Consider the following 19,792-nt stretch of genomic DNA (forward strand, 5'->3'; position numbering starts at 1 on the left):
GCAAAATATAATTAAGGCAAAATAAATAAGATACATTCAGTTACGTATTTAAAGAACTATCTTTTTAAACAATGAAATTACATCAAAAGAAAGAAAACTCAGCAAAAAGTCCTTGATTATTTGACATTGGGACTGTTGGAAACAGCATAGTCATCACAGACACCTTCTTCATTTGCTGATCACTAAGGGTTTTCAGAGTTGTTGCCAACGATGTTATGTCCCATTCGGTCATGGGCTGACCTTTCTTTGCCAAGCAGCCTGGAACATTTTAGTCCTTTGTTGCGTGTGTTGCCATTTCCTCAGACCCACAGATCTTATGACATACACTCTGGGTGTTGCTGAGCTGAGATGCCTGGAAAGTGATCAGTATGTCCAAGTGATGTGAATGGAGGGAGAATCCTCCAAAAATAGAAACATAAACAGATGTAAGGTTGAGAAATAAGTCAAATTGCCATATCATTATTTTGTTTGGGTAGTTTAATGCTGTGGCTCATTTTTATCTCATTTCTTACATCCTTTAGCCAAAGCAGAAAGACTGGTTATCCCCATTCCCCTCTCCCCTACCTTCCTACCATCTCAGAGACAGGCCGCTTGAGGGCAAGGACTGTGCCTTCCAATAAACAATTCAACTAGCAGATGCTCACTGAGTGAAAGTCACAGTTAATTATTTAATAAATCTGGCATTGAAGTCCAGACTGTGTGACCTGCACAATTGTTTCCCTTTAGTTAACACCATTCTTCATAGAGCTAATGAATGCCCAAATCCACTGAGAATTCTCTAGAGCTTTCCCTTCTTCCACAAATGGAATGGCTCCAGCTTGGCCAGGCTAAGAAGCACAGTGACACCCATTTCAGCTGGCTTACTTCTCAAATTCTCCTCAATTGCTGGATAAGTCTTATCTATAGCCATGGCCAGACCTTGACAAACTGTACGTCTAGCAAAATTGCGTGTCTCAAACACATCTGCCCTTTTTTTTTTTTCCTCCTACATCTTCTCACCATCACTGGCTTCCCCCTCCCCTACTTTCATTTTCATCGCTACAGTGCCCAAGCTTTCACCTGTCTTTATCAGAATTAACTCTTAGGGGGTTAAGAATGGTATGAAAAATATGTATCAGTTAGCATCAGTTAAAGAGGACAGCCAACTCCTGCCTCTGAATACTATATTCCAGCCCCTCAATTAACCATTTCCCTCCTTTTTAGCCCTGCTCCATTTCTCAGATCCATCCTGAGAGGCTGAGCATGTATTTGCACAAGCACAGGCTTTAGAGTCCAGCTATGTGACGTCGAACATGTCATATTATCTTTCAGCAAAATGGGAAAAATAAATATCTACCTCTTGGGGTTACTATGAGGAGTGAGATAATATGTATAAAGAGCTTAGTACCAGACCTGAAACATAGTAAGTACTCAGTAAATGGTTGCTGTTATTATTACTCTTCCCACCCCAATCTGGTACTTAATTTTGATCACTCTCTCCATATACCTGCAGGTCTTTGAGGTCAGGATCTTAACTAATCTATCTTTGCCCCGTGTACAGTGCCTCATGTCTAGCAAAAGGTAGGTGCTTAGTAAATGCTGAGTGAAGGAACAGAACCAACACTCTGCCTTAGATAGAGTGGGGCTGACTCCTGGGCTCCTGCATTGTTCCCTGAGTTGTAGCTCCTCTTGAATTGGGCTTCTGATTAAACTTTATTCTAGTTTCCCAGTTCTCCAGAGAGGACTAAACATTTTCTGCACCAGGAACACTAGATGCCTGTTCCTGAGTCACATTTCAGGATGAGGCTAAAGCCCAGGAATAATCCCAGGCATCAATTCTCTGCCCCAGGTTCTACATGGTCCAACTGCTGAGGAATAGCTTGAAGTTCAATACTCTTCATCTCCATCAGCACTTCTCCCACCAATGTGGACAACTGCCATTTTTCTAAACCTTACATAAAATGTGAATAAAAGTTTTTTGTTGTTGTTTTGTTTTTTGACACAGAGTCTTGCTCTGTCGCCCAGGCTGGAGTGCAGTGGCACAATCTCGGCTCACTGAAACCTCCACCCGCCGGGTTCAAGCGATTCTCCTGCTTCAGCCTCCTGCTGGGACTACAGGTGTGCACCACCATGCCTGGCTAATTTTTATATATTTTAGTAGAGACAAGGTTTCAGTATGTTGGCCAGGCTGGTCTCGAACTCCTGACCTCAGGTGATCCGCCCGCCTCAGCCTCCCAAAATGATGAGATTACAGGCGTGAGCCACCGCACCCAGCCTAAAAGTTTATTTTTAAAGTACTGCTTTGTTGATTGATCTATGCTATTCAATCTAAGTAAAAACAGAGTGCTTGCTATGTATGCAAAAGCAGCTTCAAGACAAGAATCCTAACACCCACTCTGTCTTTGTCTTTTCGGGCTGCTATAACAAAATGCCATTGATTGCATGGCTTATACACAACAAAAATTAATTTCTCACAGTTCTGGAGGCTGAGGTCCAACATCAAGGCACCAGGAGATTCAGTGTCTGGTGACTGTGTTCTCACTGTGTTCTCACATGGCAGGCAGTCCAAGGCAACTCTCCAGGGCCTCTTTCATAAGAATATGAATATGAATCCAGTTCAGGAGGGCTCCATCTTCATGACCTAATCATCTCCCAAAGCCCCAGCTCCTCACACCAGCACATTGGTGATTAGATTTCAACATGAATTTGGGGAGGACACAAACATTCAGACCACAGCACCCTCCAATCTGATTCTTGTCCCTAAGTGCTACCCCAGTATGGAAATTCTAGAGCCACCACTAACCCTGTCCCCTGGTCACTGATAGACGATTTCTGCTAAACTTGGCAACTTGGGCTAAACTTGGGCTGCAGCAGCTCCCCAAGCACTGCCCTGCTCTAAGTCTGGACAGGTGGAGGGGATGTTCCTTTTTTTTTTTTTTTTTTTTTTTTCCGTCCAGCCATGGGAAAACCACCCTAACCTTGGATCTTGCTTCCCTTTGACCAGCTATTGATCCCCGGTCACTCTCATCTTCCCAGGCCTTGTCCAGTGTATAAAGGAGTGAGTGAAAACAACTGTGAAGGGTCTCCCAGCCTGATTGATGTATTCCTATACCAAGGGCCTCTTCCAGGTAGTGGATTTAATTCAGCCAGAAATGGCCTTTTCAAAGCCAAAAAAGCCTCTTCCAGGCAGCCGGAGGAGGTCTCCCTCAGCGTGACGTCTGACACTTCCTTTCCTGCAGTGCAGCTCTCGTTGCCTGAAATGCCCTCCCTGAGTCAATCACCCTGTGTCACGTGCCTCAGCACTCAGGGCTCTGCACACGTGCTGTGGACATTTCATTATTTTAATAATAAAACATAAATGACCTCAGCATAGGGACAACAGCAACCAGTCGATGGCTGCAAAATCGTTCCTACAATTTCATATTAACATTCTGTCATCAGTGACAGTAATGATGAAGGCATCCATTTAAAAAAAAAAAAAAAAAGGACAGACTTAGCCCTGGGAAGTTGGATCATTATCTCTGCTAATTACTTCTGTGCCTTTGTTTAACCATTCCCCAGTCCAGAAGGCTTTGCCCCCACCCCCATTCCCATCAATTAAAGCCTTACTCATCCTTGAAGGTCCAACTCAAATGCCACTTTCCCCAAGAAGCCTTTCCTAGTCCTCCAGTTAGAATTAATTGCCTCCTGCTCAATGTTCCTGTGATGTTTATTGTATAATATTCCCATGTCATTATATTAAAATGTTATCTATGTATTACATAATATATATTATGCAGTATTCCTATATCATTATTATAAAAATGGTACCATAAAGGTATATGGAAGATGATTAGCACACTGAGCAGCCTATAACTCGGCCTCAATAAAAAGGAACTATTTTAAGATTATGAATAACTTTATATCTGCCCCATAGGTCAGGCTCTAAATGTACATAGTTAGAAAGAAACTAACTTCTTTGACATTGTGAATCACAAAATCCAGCTGTTCTGAAAACAAACCTGAAAGAAAATGTAGGTATGAGGCATACCCCATGTTCCTTCATATGCTGGCCTAAACACTTCACTTTGTCCAAAAGATGTCAAGTCTCAGAATGAAACAGGCCCTACTAACCTAACCAACACATCACACCACATAAGACACATAAAATCCTCTCTCCATCGTTCCAGCTATGCTCAAACCCACTTCCACCTGAGGCTACTCACTGAACTTTTAAGCAACTATAGCAACAAGCATCATAAAAATAGCTATCACATATTGAGTCTCTACGAGTAGTAGACCATATGCTAGATTCTTTAATATCCCAATTAATCCTCATGAAAACAAAAGGATAAATCTCTCAAAGTCACAGCTACTCAGTAGCATGTTGGAAATTCAAATCAAGATCTAGCTCCAAAGCCTATGCTCTTACCATTAGGTATTCCTGCTTCCTTAGTCATTGGAAAGGTTTCCTAAATTTTGTAATTTAGGTGGAAGCTGCAACTTTCACCCATGGTTGTGAGTTTTCCTCTTTGAGACCATCAAAACATATCTAATTCCCCTTCTACTTTACCAGCCTGTAAATAATTAAAAAGAGGTGGCGTGACTCCAAGACCTCTTATCTCTGGGCTAGACATCCTTCAGCTGTTGTCCCTCCTACAAAATGGCTCCAGATCACATCATGGTCTGGCCCCCATCTCTTTTTTTATTATTTTTATTTTCCATAAATTATTTTTAACTTATGGAATTATAATTCTATAATTCATAATTGCATAATTTAATTTATGGAATTTTAATTTAAAAAAATAAATTATATTTATTTTTCCATAAATTATTGGGGTACAGGTGGTATTTGGTTACATAAGTAAGTTCGTTAGTGGTGATTTGGTGCATCCATCACCCAAGCAGTATACACTGCACCTTATTTGTAGTCTTATCCCTCACCCTCTTCCCACGCTTTCTCCCAAGTCCCCAAAGTCCATTGTATCATTCTTACGCCTTTGCGTCCTCATAGCTTAGCTTCTACATGTCATTGAGAACATATGATGTGTAGTTTTCCATTCCTGAGTTAATTCTCTTAGAATAATAATCTCCGATTTCATCCAGGTCACTGCAAATGCTGTGAATTCATTCCTTTTTATGGCTGAGTGGTATTCCATCGTATAAATTTACCATAGTTTCTTTATCCACTCGTTGGTTGATGGGCATTTGGGTTGGTTCCACGATTTTGTAGTTTTGAATTGTGCTGCTATAAACATGCATGTGCAAATATCTTTTTCATATCATGACCTCTTTACCTCTGAGTAGATACCCAGTAGTGGGATTGCTGGATCAAATGGTAGTTCTACTTTTAGTTTTTTAAGGAATCTCCACACTGTTTTCCATCACACTGTTTTCCATAGCCGCTGTACTAGTTTACATTCCCACCAGCAGTGTAGAAGTGTTCCCTGATCACCACACCCACGCCAACATCTACTGTTTTATTATTTTTTTATTATGGCCATTCTTGCAGGAGTAAGATAGGATCGCATTGTGGTTTTAACTTGTATTTCCCTGATCATTAGTGATGTTGAGTCTTTTTTCATATGTCTGTTGGCCATTTGTATATCTTCATTTGAGAATTGTCTATTCATGTCCTTAGCCCACTTTTTGATGGGATTGTTTGTTTTTTTTTTCTTGCTGATTTGTTTGAGTTTGTTGTAGATTCTGGATATTAGTCCTTTGTTAGATGTATAGATTATGAAGATTTTCTCCTACTCTGTGGGTTGTCCGTTTACTCTGCTGATTGTTCCTTTTGCTGTGCAAAAGCTCTTTAGTTTAATTAGGTCCCCACTACTTACATTTGTTTTTGTTACATTTGCTTTTCAGTTCTTGGTCATGAAATCCTTGCTTAAGCCAATCTCTAGAAGGGTTTTTCCAATGTTATCTTCTAGAGTTTTTATAGTTTCAGGTCTTAGATTTAAGTCCTTAATCCATCTTGAGTTGCTATTTCTATAAGGTGAGAGATGAGGATCCAGTTTCATTCCCCGACATGTGGCTAGTCAATTATCCCAGCACCATTTGGTGAAAAGGGTGTCCTTTCCCCAACTTTATGCTTTGTTGAAGATCAGTTGGCTGTAAGTATTTGGGTTTATTTCTGGGTTCTCTATTCTGTTCCATTGGTCTATGTGCCTATTTTTATACCACCACCACACTGTTTTGGTGACTATGGCCTTATAGTATAGTTTGAAATCAGGTAATGTGACGCCCCCAGATTTGTTCTTTTTGCTTTGACCATGAGGGCTCTTTTTTTGGCTCCATATGAATTTTAGAATTTTTTTTTCTAATTCTGAAAAGAATTTTGATTGGGATTGCATGGAATTTGTAGATTGCTTTTGGAAGTATGGTCATTTTCACAATATTCATTCTACCCATCCATGAACAGGGGATGTGTTTCCATTTGTTTGTGTTGTTTATGATTTCTTTCAACAGTGTTTTGTTGTTTTCCTTGTAGAGGCTTTTTCACTCCTTGGTTAGGTATATTCCTAAGGTATTTGTTTGTTTTGCAGCTATTGTAAAATGGTTTGAGTTCTTGATTTGATTCTCTGCTTGGTCGCTGTTAGTGTATATAAGAGCTACTGATTTGTGTACATTAATCTTGTATCCAGAAACTTTGCTGAATTCTTTTATCAGTTCAGGAGCTTTCTGGAGGAGTCTTTAGGATTTTCAAGGTAAATTATGGTATCATCAGCAAACAATAACAGTTTGACTTCCTCTTTACCGATTTGGATGCCCTTTGTTTCTTTCTCTTGTCTGATTGCTCTGGCTAGGACTTCCAGTACTATGTTGAAGAGATGTGATGAGAGTGGGCATCCTTGTATTGTTCCCGTTCTCAGAAGGAATGCTTCCAACTTTTCAATTCATAAAATGAATTCAGTATTATGTTGGCTGTGGGTTTGTCATAGATGGCTTTTATTACATTAAGTTATGTCCCTTGTTTTCTGATTTTGCTTAGGGTTTTAATCATAAAGGGATGCTGGGTTTTGTCAAATGCTTTCTCTGCATCTATTGAGATGATCATGTGATTTTGTTTTTAATTCTGTTTATGTGGTGTATCACATTTATTGGCTTGCATATTTTAAACCATCCCTGCATCCCTGGTATAAAACCACTTGATCATGGTGGATTATCTTTTTGATATGTTCTTGGATTTGGTTAGGTAGTATTTTGTTAAGAATTTTAGCATCAGCCCAGTGTGGTGGCTCATTCCTGTAACCCCAGCACTTTGGGGGGCCGAGGCAGGTGGATCACAAGGTCAGGAGTTCTAGACCATCCTGGTTAACATGATGAAACCCCGTCTCTACTAAAAATACAAAAAATTAGCCGGGCATGGCAAGCGCCTGTAGTCCCAGCTACTCAGGAGACTGAGGCAGGAGAATGGCATGAACCCAGGAGGCGGAGCTTGCAGTGAGCCGAGATCGTGCCACTGCACTCCATTCAGCCTGGGTGACAGAGCGAGACTCCGTCTAAAAAAAAAAAGAATTTTAGCATCTATGTTCATCAAGGATATTGGTCTATAGTTTTCTTTTTTGGTTATGTCCTTTCCTGATTTTGGTATTAGGGTGATGCTGGCTTCATAAAATGAATTCAGGAGGGTTCCTTCTTTCTTTAACTTGTGAAATAGTGTCAAAAGGATTGGTACAATTCTTCTTTGAATGTCTGGTATAATTCTGCTGTGACTCCATCTGGTTCTGGAATTTTTTTGGTTGGTAATTTTAAAATTACCATTTCAATCTCGTTGCTTGTTATTGTTCTGTTCAGGGTATCTAATTCTTCCTGATTTAAGCTAGGAGGGTTGTATTTTTCCAGGAATTTATCCATCTCTTCTAGGTTTTCTAGTTTATGTGCATAAAGGTGTTCATAGTAGCCTTGAATAATCTTTTGTATTTCAGGTGTGGTATCTCCTGTTTCGTTTCTCAGTGAGGCTATTCAGATTTTCTCTCTTCTTTTCTTGGTTAATCTTGCTAATGGTCTATCAATTTTATTTATCTTTTCAAAGAACCAGATTTTTATTTCATTTATCTTTTGTATTGTTTTTGTTGTTCTTTCAATTTCATTTAGTTCTGCTCTGATCTTGGTTATTTCCTTTCTTCTCCCGGGTTTGGGTTTGGTTTGTTCTTGTTTCTGTAGTTCCTTAAAGTATGGCTTTAGAATGTCAGTTTGTGCTCTTCCAGTCTTTTTTTTTCTTTTTCTTTTTTGTTGCCCAGGCTGGAGTGCAGTGGTGCAATCTCAGCTCACTGCAAGCTCTGCCTCCTGGGTTCACGCCATTCTCCTGCCTCAGCCTCCAGAGTAGCTGGAACTACAGGCGCCCGCCACCACATCCGGGTAATTTTTTTGTATTTTTAGTAGGGACGGGGTTTCACCGTGTTAGCCAGGATGGTCTCAATCTCCTGACCCCATGATCCACCCGCCTCCGCCTCCCAAAGTGCTGGGATTACAGGAGTGAGCCACCATGCCCAGCCTCTTTCAGTCTTTTTGATGTAGGCATTTAGGGCTATGAACTTTCCTCTTAGCACTGCCTTTGCTGTACCCCAGAGGTTTAGATAGATTGTGTCATTATTGTTATTTAGTTTAAAGAGTTTTTTAATTTCCATCTTGATTTCGTTTTTGACCCAATGCTCATTCAGGAGCAGGTTATTTAATTTCCATGTATTTGCATGGTTTTGAAGGTTCCTTTTGGAGTTAATTTCCAGTCTTACTCCACTGTGGTCTGAGAGAGTGTTTGATATAATTTCAATTTTCTTAAATTTATTGAGGCTCATTTTATGTCCTATCATATTGTCTATCTTGGAGAAATTTTCATGTGCTGTTGAATAGAATGTGTATTCTGCAGTTGTTGGATGAAACGTTCTGTATATATCTGTTAAGTCCATTTATTCCAAGGTATAGTTTAAATCCATTGTTTCTTTGTTGACTTTCTGTCTTGATGACATGTCTAGTGCTGTCAGTGGAGTATTGAAGTCCCCCACTATTATTGTGTTGCTGTCTATCTCATTTCTTAGGTCTATTAGTAATTGTTTTATACATTTGGGAGCTCCAGTGTTAGGTGCATATATGTTTAGGATTGTGATATTCTCCTGTTGGACAAAGCCTTTTACCATCATATAATGTCCCTCTTTGCCTCTTTTAACTGCTGTTACTTTAAAGTTTGTTTTGTCTGATATAAGAATAGCTACCCCTGCTCACTTTTGGTGTCCATTTGCAAGAGATGCCTTTTCCCACCCCTTTGCTTTAAGTGTATGTGAGTCCTTATGTATTAGGTGAGGCTCCTAAAGGCAGCAGATAGTGAGTTCTGCTGGTGAACTCACTCATTGGTGAGTTCTTATCCATTCTGTGGTTCTGTATCTTTCAAGTGAAGCATTTAGGGCATTTACATTCAATGTTAGTATTGAGATGTGAGGTACCATTCCATTCTTCATGCTATTTGTTGCCTGTGTACTTTGTTTTGTTTTATGTTTTTACTTTTTAACTTGTATTTTTGTCTCATAGGTCCTGTGTGATTTATGCTTTATAGAGTTTCTGTTTTGATGTGTCTCCAGGATTTATTTCTTTCAAGATTTAGAGCTCCTTTTAGAGGTTCTTTTTTATTTTTTTCTTTTGAGACAGAGTCTCACTCTGTCGCCCAGGCTGGAGTACAGTGGTGCGATCTCGGCTCACTGCAAGCTCCGCCTCCTGGGTTCACATTCTCCTGCCTCAGCCTCCCGAGTAGCTGGGACTACAGGCACCTGCCACCAAGCCTGACTAATTTTTTGTATTTTTAGTAGAGATGGGGTTTCACCATGTTAGCCAGGATGGTCTCAATCTCCTGACCTCGTGATCCTCCCGCCTTAGCCTCCCAAAGTGCTGGGATTACAGGCATGAGCCGCCATGCCCGGGCAGCAGTTCTTATAATGGTGGCTTGGTAGTGGTGAATTCTCTCAGCATTTGTCTGAAAAAGACTATATCTTTCCTTTATATATGATGCTTGGTTTTGCTGGATACAAAGTTCTTGGCTGATAATTGTTTTGTTTGAGGAGGCTGAAGATAAGGCCCCGATCCCTTCTAGCTTGTAGGGTTTCTGCTGAGAAATTTGCTGTTAATATAATAGGTTTTCCTTTATAGGTTACCTGGTGCTTCTGTGTCACAGCTTTTAAGATTCTTTTCTTCATCTTAACTTTGGATAACCTGATAAAAATGTGCCTAGGTGATGATCTTTTTGCAATGAATTTCCCAGGTGTACTTTGTGCTTCCTGTATTTGGATGTCTAGGTCTGTAGCAAGGCTGGGGAAGTTTTCCCCCATTATTCCCCCAAATATGTTTTCCAAGTTTTTAGAATTCTCTTCTTTCTCAGGAACACCGATTGTTCTTAGGTTTGGTCATTTAACATAATCCCAGACTGCTTGGAGGCTTTATTCATATTTTCTTATTCTTTTTTCTTTGACTTTGTTGGATTGGGTTAATTTGAAGACCTTGTCTTCAAGCTCTGAATTTCTTTCTTCTACTTGTTCAATTCTATCGCTGAGACTTTCCAGAGCATTTTACATTTCTATAAGTGTGTCCAATGTTTCCTTACATTTTCATTGTTTTCTCTTTAAGCTGTCTATTTCCTTGAATATTTCTCCCTTCACCTCTTGTATCGTTTTTTGGATTTCCTTGCATTGAGCTTCACCTTTCTCTGGTGACTCGCCGATTAGCTTAATAACTAACCTCCTGATTTCTTTTTCAGGGAAATCAGGGATTTCTTCTTGGTTTAGATCCATTGCTGGTGAACTAGCGTGATTTTTTGGGGGGTGTTAAAGAGCCTTGTTTTGTCATATTACCAGAGTTGGTTTTCTGGTTCCTTCTCATTTGGGCAGCCTCTGTCAGAGGGAAGGTCTAGGGCTGAAGGCTGTTGTTCAGATTCTTTTTGTCCCACAGGGTATTCCATCGATGTAGTACTCTCCCACTTTTCCTATAAATGTGGCTTCCTGTGAGCTGAACTACAGTGATTGTTATCTCTCTTCTGGTTCTAGTCACCCAATAAGTCTGCCTGGCTCTGGGTTGGTACTGGGGGTTGTCTGCACAGAGTTCTGTGATGTGAACCATCAATGGTCTCTCAGCCGTGGATATCAGCGCCTGTTCCAGTGGAGGTGGCAATGGGGGGTGCAATGGACTCTGTGAGGGTTCTTAGCTTTATGGTTTAACGCTCTATTATTGTGCTGACTGGCCTCCTGCCGGGAGGTGGCACTTTCCAGAGAGCATCAACTGTGATAGTATGGAGAGGAACAAGCAGTGGACAGGTCCCGTTAACTCCCAAGATTATATGCCCTTTGTCTCCTGCTACCAGGGTGGGTAGGGAAGGACCATCAGGTGGGGGCAGGGCTAGGTGTGTCTGAGCTCAGATACTCCTTGGGCAGGTCTTGCTGCGGCTGCTGTGGGGGATGGGGTGAGGTTCCCAGGTCAATGGAGTTGTGTACCTAGGAGGATTATGGCCACCTTTGCTGAATCATGCAGGTTGTCAGCGAAGTGGGGAAAGCTGGCAGTCACAGGCCTCACCCAGATTCCACACAAACTGAGGGGCCAGTCTCACTCCCACCATGCCCCCACTAACAGCTCTGAGTCTGTTTCCAGGCAGTGGGTGAGCCAGGCTTGAGAACTTGCCACAGGCTACCCACCTCCCAGCTGCAAAACAAAAGGGCTTGGTTCTTCCCTGACCTGTGGAGTCTGCACACCGGATTCGCACCCTCCCCTGAGTTCTGGCCAGGAGGCTTCTTGCCCTATTCAAATTGTTACAAAGTTCAGCTGGAGACTTCCTTCTCCCTGTGGAGAAGGAAATGTTGAATCTGGGACATCGCTTCAGTCTGCTGAAATCTTTCTAAATCCTGATCTTGTCATCCAACCCTCTCAGCAAATTTGATCAGTATATTCTGTGAATCCATCCATGTCATTAATAAAAATGTTGACTGGGACCCTGCAGCAAATGACCAGAGACCTCCCATAAAGTTGACACAGATTCATTCATCATCAGTCTTCACATGTGATTGTTCAACCAGTTACATATCTACTTAACTGTTCTGAGCTCACAGGTCTACATCCTGCTGAAACTCACTAGCCCAGTAACCCCATCAACAAAGGAAATGGGTTTAGTGTGGCATAATTTGTTTCAAGTGAGTTCCTGTTATTTTATGAAGGTTCCTCTGGCAGGATGGATCCTAAATCCACATTGCTTCTGCTGATGGTGTTTGTACCTAAGCTGGGAGTTGTGGTAACATAATAAATCGTCTATAATCACTTACAGAACCCTAAGAAGCCAGGATTCCCAATTACCTACCCAATACAAAACAAAAAATACATATATGCAAAAGACCAGCTTAAAGTAAAACGGCAAAGTTTTTCTTTGGCTCTCTGACACGTTGCTCTCAGCCTTCCTCTATTGCACCATATCCTTTCTTTCCTACCCCATATAAATCCTGTGGCCCCATGAGACCCTCTGATTTCCCAAGGCTCCCCACCTTTGTACTTTATTTCATTCCTGCCCTCCCTTAAATGCTCTAAGCTCCAAAATGAACCCTTCCTGAACTCCTCCCTCCGTTCTATTTTCTTAATGTACTGGTCTCAGATAGATAAGAAAAAAAACAACTGGACTGTAAGAATTCACACTAAAGTATGAATGATGAATTACCCTGCAAGAATGCAGGTATTTGTTAAATAGGAGCATAGTTAATCCCAAATAAGCTCTACTTAGTGGAATTACAAGCCCTGTGATAAAATCTGGGTGGAAAATTGCAAACAGAATTTGCCATTTCTTTTGCTGGGGGGCTTTTGTATTAGTCAAGGTTCTTGGATATAAGTAACAGAAACTTTCCCTGATTATCTTAATCAGAAATGAGATTGGAAAAGATGTCAGGTGTGTATATTCAGAACTGATAAGGAGGCTTGGAAGTCAGACAGAACCCAAGAAAGACTGGGCAGCTGAAACCTCATGTAGATCACACAACAAAAACATGCTGTCTAGAAAGCTGTGGCAGGCTCCACTGCTAATGGACCTTGACTCATACTGGACTCTAAATACTGAATCCCTAGGCACCTGACTCTCTCCTGCTTTAAACATTTTCAACTGTTCCTAAAATTCAAAGACCAGGCCCAAAGTGTCCATTGGTCAAGGCTGGGCTGCATAGCCACTCCTCAGTGCCAGGGAACAAGAGAAGAGTATTTTCTGTTCTTTGGCTTTCTTAATGAGAGAGTAATCCTCCTCACTCTTCCTCCTTCTTCTAGGATTCAGAAGTAGATTATCCAAGAGCATGAGAAATGTCTAGTATAACTCCTAGAGCTCCTTAAATTTTACGTGTACTTTTACTGAGAGTCTGATCCTGCATCTGCCCCTTCTAGAGCCATTTGTGGGGGTTGGGGTGAGCTTTCCACCTTCAAGAGTCATTATGGTAGACAACTGAGTACTGTATCTGTTTCTCGGTGGGTAGACCTAGGCAAACCTGTCCCCAGAGTCCAAGGAAGCCTCTCAGCTGCTAAAGAAAGAGGCTAACAAATCCAGTTTCTTAGAAAGAACAGTTATTTAATAGGAACTTAACAAACAGAAGCCATGTCTATGTCTCAGGCAGTGGCGTGACGAGATGGATGATCCTGCGCCATTACCCCCCAGACTGGGTGTTTATATACTGTAGAAGAGGGGCGCACATGCTTCAGAGGGAATGGGTAGGAATTTGCCGTAAGAGCAGAATTTACAGTAAGTAGGAACTCACCCGTAAGGAACAAACCAAAAATCTTAGAGGCCTTCCCAGAAGAGGGGTCAATCAGAAGCCAAATGGCGAGTCAGCATCAAAGATAGAATTGCTTTGGCCTCCATAGTATCATCTGACACGTATCCCAAGCTCAGCAGCCAAGATCTTGACAAACTTTTTAAAAAACCTGTTGGAATATGCCACACATACAGAAAAGTGCACAGATCGTAAGTGCACTTTCACAAAGCAAAGTGAAATTTCACAAAGCAAACCTATCTTCTGAAGAAATATTACCAGCACCCCAGGTGCCCCCCATCTGTGTCAGTTACTACCTTCCCAAGGTGACCACTACCCTGGCACCTGGCACAGTTGATTTTTTTCTTTGCCTTCAAATTTTGAAAAATTGAATTGTATGGCATTTTCTCTTTTAGGGCTCGGTTCTTTCACTCAACATTCTGTTTGTGAGAGACATCCATATTGTATGTGGCTGTATTTGACCAACCACTTTAGAAAGATTGCTGTTGCACTAGCCGGCTGTCCCCAGGGGGCCTGGGATTTACTGACAATCATATACTGAGGTCAGCTCGGAAACGAAACTCTAGACATTTGTTAGATTCACAAGAAATTTGGCCAACCATGATTAGTTCTAGTGAACTTGAATATCACCCTTTTGTTATCCTGTGCTAAAACTAGGGAATTCTGAGTAATAATAGTAGGGATACAGATATAAGGAATCCCTCAGATTTACAAATGTGTCTCAAATGAGCTTAAAATGCTCTAAAATGTGTCCTCTTGGTTCCTAAAAATTCTTGCACCAGAAGCAAAATTCAACTTCCTAATAATTAAAGGACTTCATATTTGAAGTTTAGGGAGTTCTGGCCTTGTGACAGACAAGAACTCACCATTCACCTGGACATGCCCAAGTGAGTCATCTGTGTCCAGTGCAGTGGTCTCTAAACACATGGGTCATTTGGGATAAACTGGTAGTAGAGGAATCATGATAATGAGTGGAAAGTTACTGGTACAACTAGAGATAATGAAACTGGTTTACAAAGAGGTTGCTGATGGAGACAAGGGGAAGCATTAAGGGAGGGGCAGGCAGGACAAGGAATGCTAGATAATCAGACTAAAACATTTAAGCTCTTCCAAAAATGTTCTCCGGAAAAGCGATCTCCTTGGAGAAACAGGTTGAAGATTAAATTGCACCTCCCTGGGGGCACCCGCAGTCATACGATAGTGCACTTGTGGGGTAGAGGGATCTGCAGGTGAGAAGCCAGAGGGAGGAAGACAGGGCTAGCAGGGCTTTATGAGGAGGCAGCATTCCTGGTTCTCAGCTGTTTGTTCTGTAAATGGAAGGAGCAAGTACTTTGCATTCCATAGGTGTCTGTGGATAAAGCCATCACTTTGCAAACCTCTGTTCTTAACTCAAACCAAAAGGACAAAGAGCAGTTGCTGCATGTCTGCAAGCTGAGTAGTTTGAAGTTAGTGAAGAAGGCAGTGAGATGACAGTAGTCAGAGGGGAGTCAGAAGTCTGGTGCTGCTGGGGACCAAAGAAGCCATGAGGGGTCACACCTTGGTTCAGTGGGCTAGCCTTTCTCCAGGCGAATGTATCTGTTTGTCTCTGCTTCTTATCTTCAGCCCAGCCCCAGACTCAACGTCCTTTATGGCTCTAGATGGTGATAGAGAAGGTGAGGCAAACAGGAAAAGCAGAAGGAGAAGAAGCAGAGAGAAGAAAGTGTCTGAGCCAAGAAGGAAAAGGTGAAAGAAGGCCAAGATGAGGGAGAGAAAGGATTGCGGGAAGGGAGCGGGGACGAGCATCTTAGTCCTGTGTTGACAATTCCCCCAAAACCCATGAATTTCCCCACGGTGTGAGTGGGAGATGAGGTGAAGCCATGAAAAGACATGGAGGGATAAGCAGGGAGAGGTTCTAGTGGGCTGGGAGCTAAAGCCCTGCTTCACACTGCACCGCAGCGTTCACTCACATTTGCCTTGTCACTCACTCTTAGCCTATTGAGAATTTTTTAAAACGAAACTTGATATTCAAAGTTAAGCAGTCTTCAAATCAGGTCAAGGGTCTCAACAATTATGTGCATCTGCATATATGAGGCACTGTTGTAACTTTCAGGAGATATGAAAACGAGACTAAAGAATGTCCTACCAAGGAGTGTAAGACATGATGTTAAGGGCCACAGGAGATATTAAATAATATGCTGAGAGTCAGCAAGGGGAGAGAACTCACCCAGTTGAAGGAGCCAGAGAAGCCTACCAAGAGGAAGGCATACTTAAGAAGAGCACTGAAAGATAAGGAATGGAATAAGTGTTCCAAGTAGAAGGAAACACCTCGGCTGGGCGAAGGGGCTCATGCCTATAATCCCAGTGCTTTGGGAGGCTGAGGCAGGAGGACTGATTGAGCCTGGGAGTTTGAGGCTGCAATGATCACACCACTGTACTCCAGCCTGTGCGACAGAGCAAAACCTTGTCTCTAAAAAATGAAAATAAAGAAGGAAATACCTTAAACCAAGACCCACAAATAAAAAAGTACTGGGCATGTTTTCAATATGACTGATGCTTCTGTGTAGTCAAAGGTATACGGAGATGAGGCTAGAAGGAAGAGAAGCCATATCATAAAGGCATTTGAATGTCAGAGTTTGGATTTTACCTTGTAGGTAAACAGGAACCATGGAAAACTTTTCTGCAGGGAAGTTCTATGACCAAGTAGCATTTTAAGAAGAAGAATCTGGCAGCAATATACAGAAGTAAACATCATGACAAGGATTGAAGTAAAGGAATCCCATTAGAAGGCTACTAGAATAGACTAGGGGGAGTAATAACCTAAACTAGGCGTGTGTGTGTGTGTGTGTGTGTGTATATATATATATATATTGCTCTATTGCTCAGGCTGGAGCACAGTGGCATGATCATAGCTCCATAATCTTGGATTCATGAGCTCAAGCAATTCTCCCATCTCAGCCTCCTAAAGTGCTAGGAGTACAAGATGAGCCACTGTGGCCAACCCAGATACATATATTTTTAAATGTTTCATTGATGAAACTTACAGAACTTAGTTATTGATTGGATGTAGTTGATACAGGAAAGGAAGTCTTGACTCCAAGGTGTGTGTCCAGAGCTGATAGAAGTGTAATGGTGCCATTAACACAAATTTAAAAATCAGAAAAAAGCTCAGAAGTGTAGAGGGAGGGGAGGTCTTAGTTTTGGGATATATTGAAATGTCAGTAGAATATGTAGAGAAAATGTCTAGCCAGTAGTTAAAATACAGATAGTAAATGATTTGTGACTGAATATATAGACATGATGACTAGCTTCATAGTAATAGGAGTAGTAAAAATCACACAAAAAAATTGTAATGCTGAGTGTTCAGTCCCTGAGCAAGGAGTGGGGTAGTTTAAGGGAGGGGCTGTCACCATCCTTGCTGTCAAGTTAAACTGTTAACTAAATTCCCCCCAGTGCTACCTTGGCTTATGCCCAGGAATGATCAAAGATAGCTTGGAGATCAGAAGCAAGAAGAGTCAACTACGTCAGGTTTCTCTTAATGTTATAATTATGAAAAGGTGGTCTCACAGGGACTTTGGATGAGAGAGTTTCTTTCTTTTTTTTTGAGATGGAGTCTCACTCTGTTGCTCAGGCTGGAGTACAGTGGCGTGGTCTCAGCTCACTGCAACCTCTGCCTCCCAGGTTCGGGCGATTCTCCTGCCTCAGCCTCCCAAGCAGCTGGGATTACAGGCAAGCAACACCATGTCTGGCTAATTTTTGTATTTTTTGTAGAGACAGGGTTTCGCCATGCTGGCCAGGCTGGTCTCAAACTCCTGACCTCAAGTGATCCACCCTCTTCGACCTCCCAAAGTGCTGGGATTCAAGGCATGAGCCGCTGTGCCCGGCCATGACGAGAGAGTTTCTAGTTGAGGGGCATTTACTGCCTGGTTGTGGAATGTTAACTGAAACTACCTCTATCAATGAAGGACATAATATGATCCTGACACCTGAAATACCTATACTGTCTGGGATGGTGTCAGATAAGCATGTTAATGAGAATGGCAGTTCCCAGAGTTCCATACTTAAATGGCAATGGTTTATATAGGATCATGCCACCTGGGGAATGCCAGAAGGAGAGACTCACAGGCACGGATCCTCTTTTTCCCTAAAACTGATTCTAGAACTGCGTGAGGAGCTGCCAGATTCCATGGTTCCCAATAAACAGTTCCCTCACTGACAAAAAGCTATTGGATTTGTGGATGGCAGTTTCAAAGTGAAAGGCCCACCTCTTGTTTGGAAGGCTGCTCCTCTGATCATTTATCAGAATGAGCCTCCAGGCCCCGCCCACACTCCTGGAGCTGGTGGGGCAGAGCCTGCTGAGGAACCAGTTCTTGGCCATCTTCACCCTGGAGGAGCTGCCCAAGGAGGTCTTCTGCCTGCTGTTCACAGAGGCCGTCAGCAGGAGACGCTGTGAGAGTCTAAAGGCCATGGCACTGGCCTGGCCCTTCCCCCGCCACCCTCTGGGGTCCCTGATGAAGACACCTCATCTGGAGACCTTGTGAGCTGTGCTGAAGGGACTTGATATGCTGGCTAGAAGGTTCGCCCCAGGAGGTGGAAACTTCAAGTGCTGGATTTGCGGGATGTTCATGAGAATTTCTGGACCATATGGTCTGGAGCCAGGGCCCTGTCCGGCTCCCCAGAGGCCATGAGTAAGAGGCAGGCAGTGCAGGACTGTCCAAGGACAGGAGAGCACCAGCCCTTGAAGGTGTTCATAGACCTCTACATAAAGGAAAATACCCTGGATGAATGTCTACGCTACCCTGTGGGTGGATCCACTACAGAAGAGGTTTAGTACACCTGTGTTGTAGGAAGGTACAGAATTACTCAATGCCCATTTCAAATTTCAGAAATTTATTGGGAAAGGTATACCCAGACAGCAGTATCCATGAGTTGGAAGTCTGGAAAAAGTGCTCACTGAATAGAACAGGAAAGTTTGCCCCTTACCTGAGCCAGATGAGCAATCTTCATAAACTCTTTTTAGCCTTCGGTTATGGGTGTGAGTTATACATGCGCGGCCAACAGCAGTTCATTCCTGACTTGGACTCTCCATTCGTCTGCCTGGAGCCCCCAGACGCTTTATATAAGAAAGGTCAATAATATTAAAGAGCACCTGGAGCACCTGCCCAGGTGCCTCAAGAACCCCTTGGAGGCCTTTACATTCTGTCATGCTTACCTAGCTGACCGGGACATGCAGTGTCAGTACCCAAGCCTCAGTCAACTAAAGCAGCTGCATCTGATTCATATGCAAGTGTGGACCACCAATCTTGAGCCCCTTGGAGCTCTGCTAGAAAAAGCTGCTGCTACTCTCGAGACCCTCGTCTTAGAGGACTGTCAGATCCAGGACTCCCAACTCCGGGTCATCCTGCCTGCCCTGAGCCGCTGCTCCCAGCTCACCACCTTCTACTTTCATGGAAATGAGACCTCCGTGAATGCTCTGAAAGTCCTATTGCGTCACATAGGCGGGCTGAGCAAGTTAAGACTGGAGACAGATCCTGCCCCTCTGGACAGTCTTGACAACAGGTGTCATGTCAATTGGGAGATCATCGCCCCAATTCGGGCTGAGCTGATGGGTACACTCAGGGAAGTAAGGCAGCCCAAGAGGATCTCCTTTGTCCCCGCCCCCTTCCCTGCCTGTGGCTCATGGCCATCTGAGAAACCGGAGCTCCGTCTTTGCTCCTAGGGAAGGCCTGGTTAGTGGGGTGGATAAGCTGTGTCCCAGACACTTGGGCACTAAACTCTAGGACATAGGTACATTTTTTTTCTTTTTTTCTTTTTGAGACAGAGTCTCACTCTGTCACTCAGACTGAAGTGCAGTGGCACAATCTCAGCTCACTGCAACCTATGCCTCCAAGATTCAAGTGATTCTCCTGCTTCAGCCTCCCGAGTAGCTGGTGTTACGGGCATGTGCCACCAGGCCCAACTAATTTTTGTATTTTTAGTAGAGACAGGGTTTCACAATGTCGGCGAGGCTGGTCTCGAACTCCTGACCCCGCCTCTGCCTTCCACAGTGCCAGGTTTACAGGCATGAGCAGCCAGGCCCGGTCAGGTGC

General features: G+C 42.8%; 1 pseudogene; it reads left to right on the forward strand.

The window, feature by feature from the left end:
* The first annotated feature begins 18,007 nt into the window (after positions 1-18,007).
* On the forward strand, positions 18,008-19,422 carry LOC112618471 (annotated as a pseudogene).
* The last annotated feature ends 370 nt before the right edge of the window (positions 19,423-19,792 follow it).

Source organism: Theropithecus gelada, chromosome 1 (genome assembly GCF_003255815.1).
Source record: "Theropithecus gelada isolate Dixy chromosome 1, Tgel_1.0, whole genome shotgun sequence".
Taxonomy (NCBI): domain Eukaryota; kingdom Metazoa; phylum Chordata; class Mammalia; order Primates; family Cercopithecidae; genus Theropithecus; species Theropithecus gelada.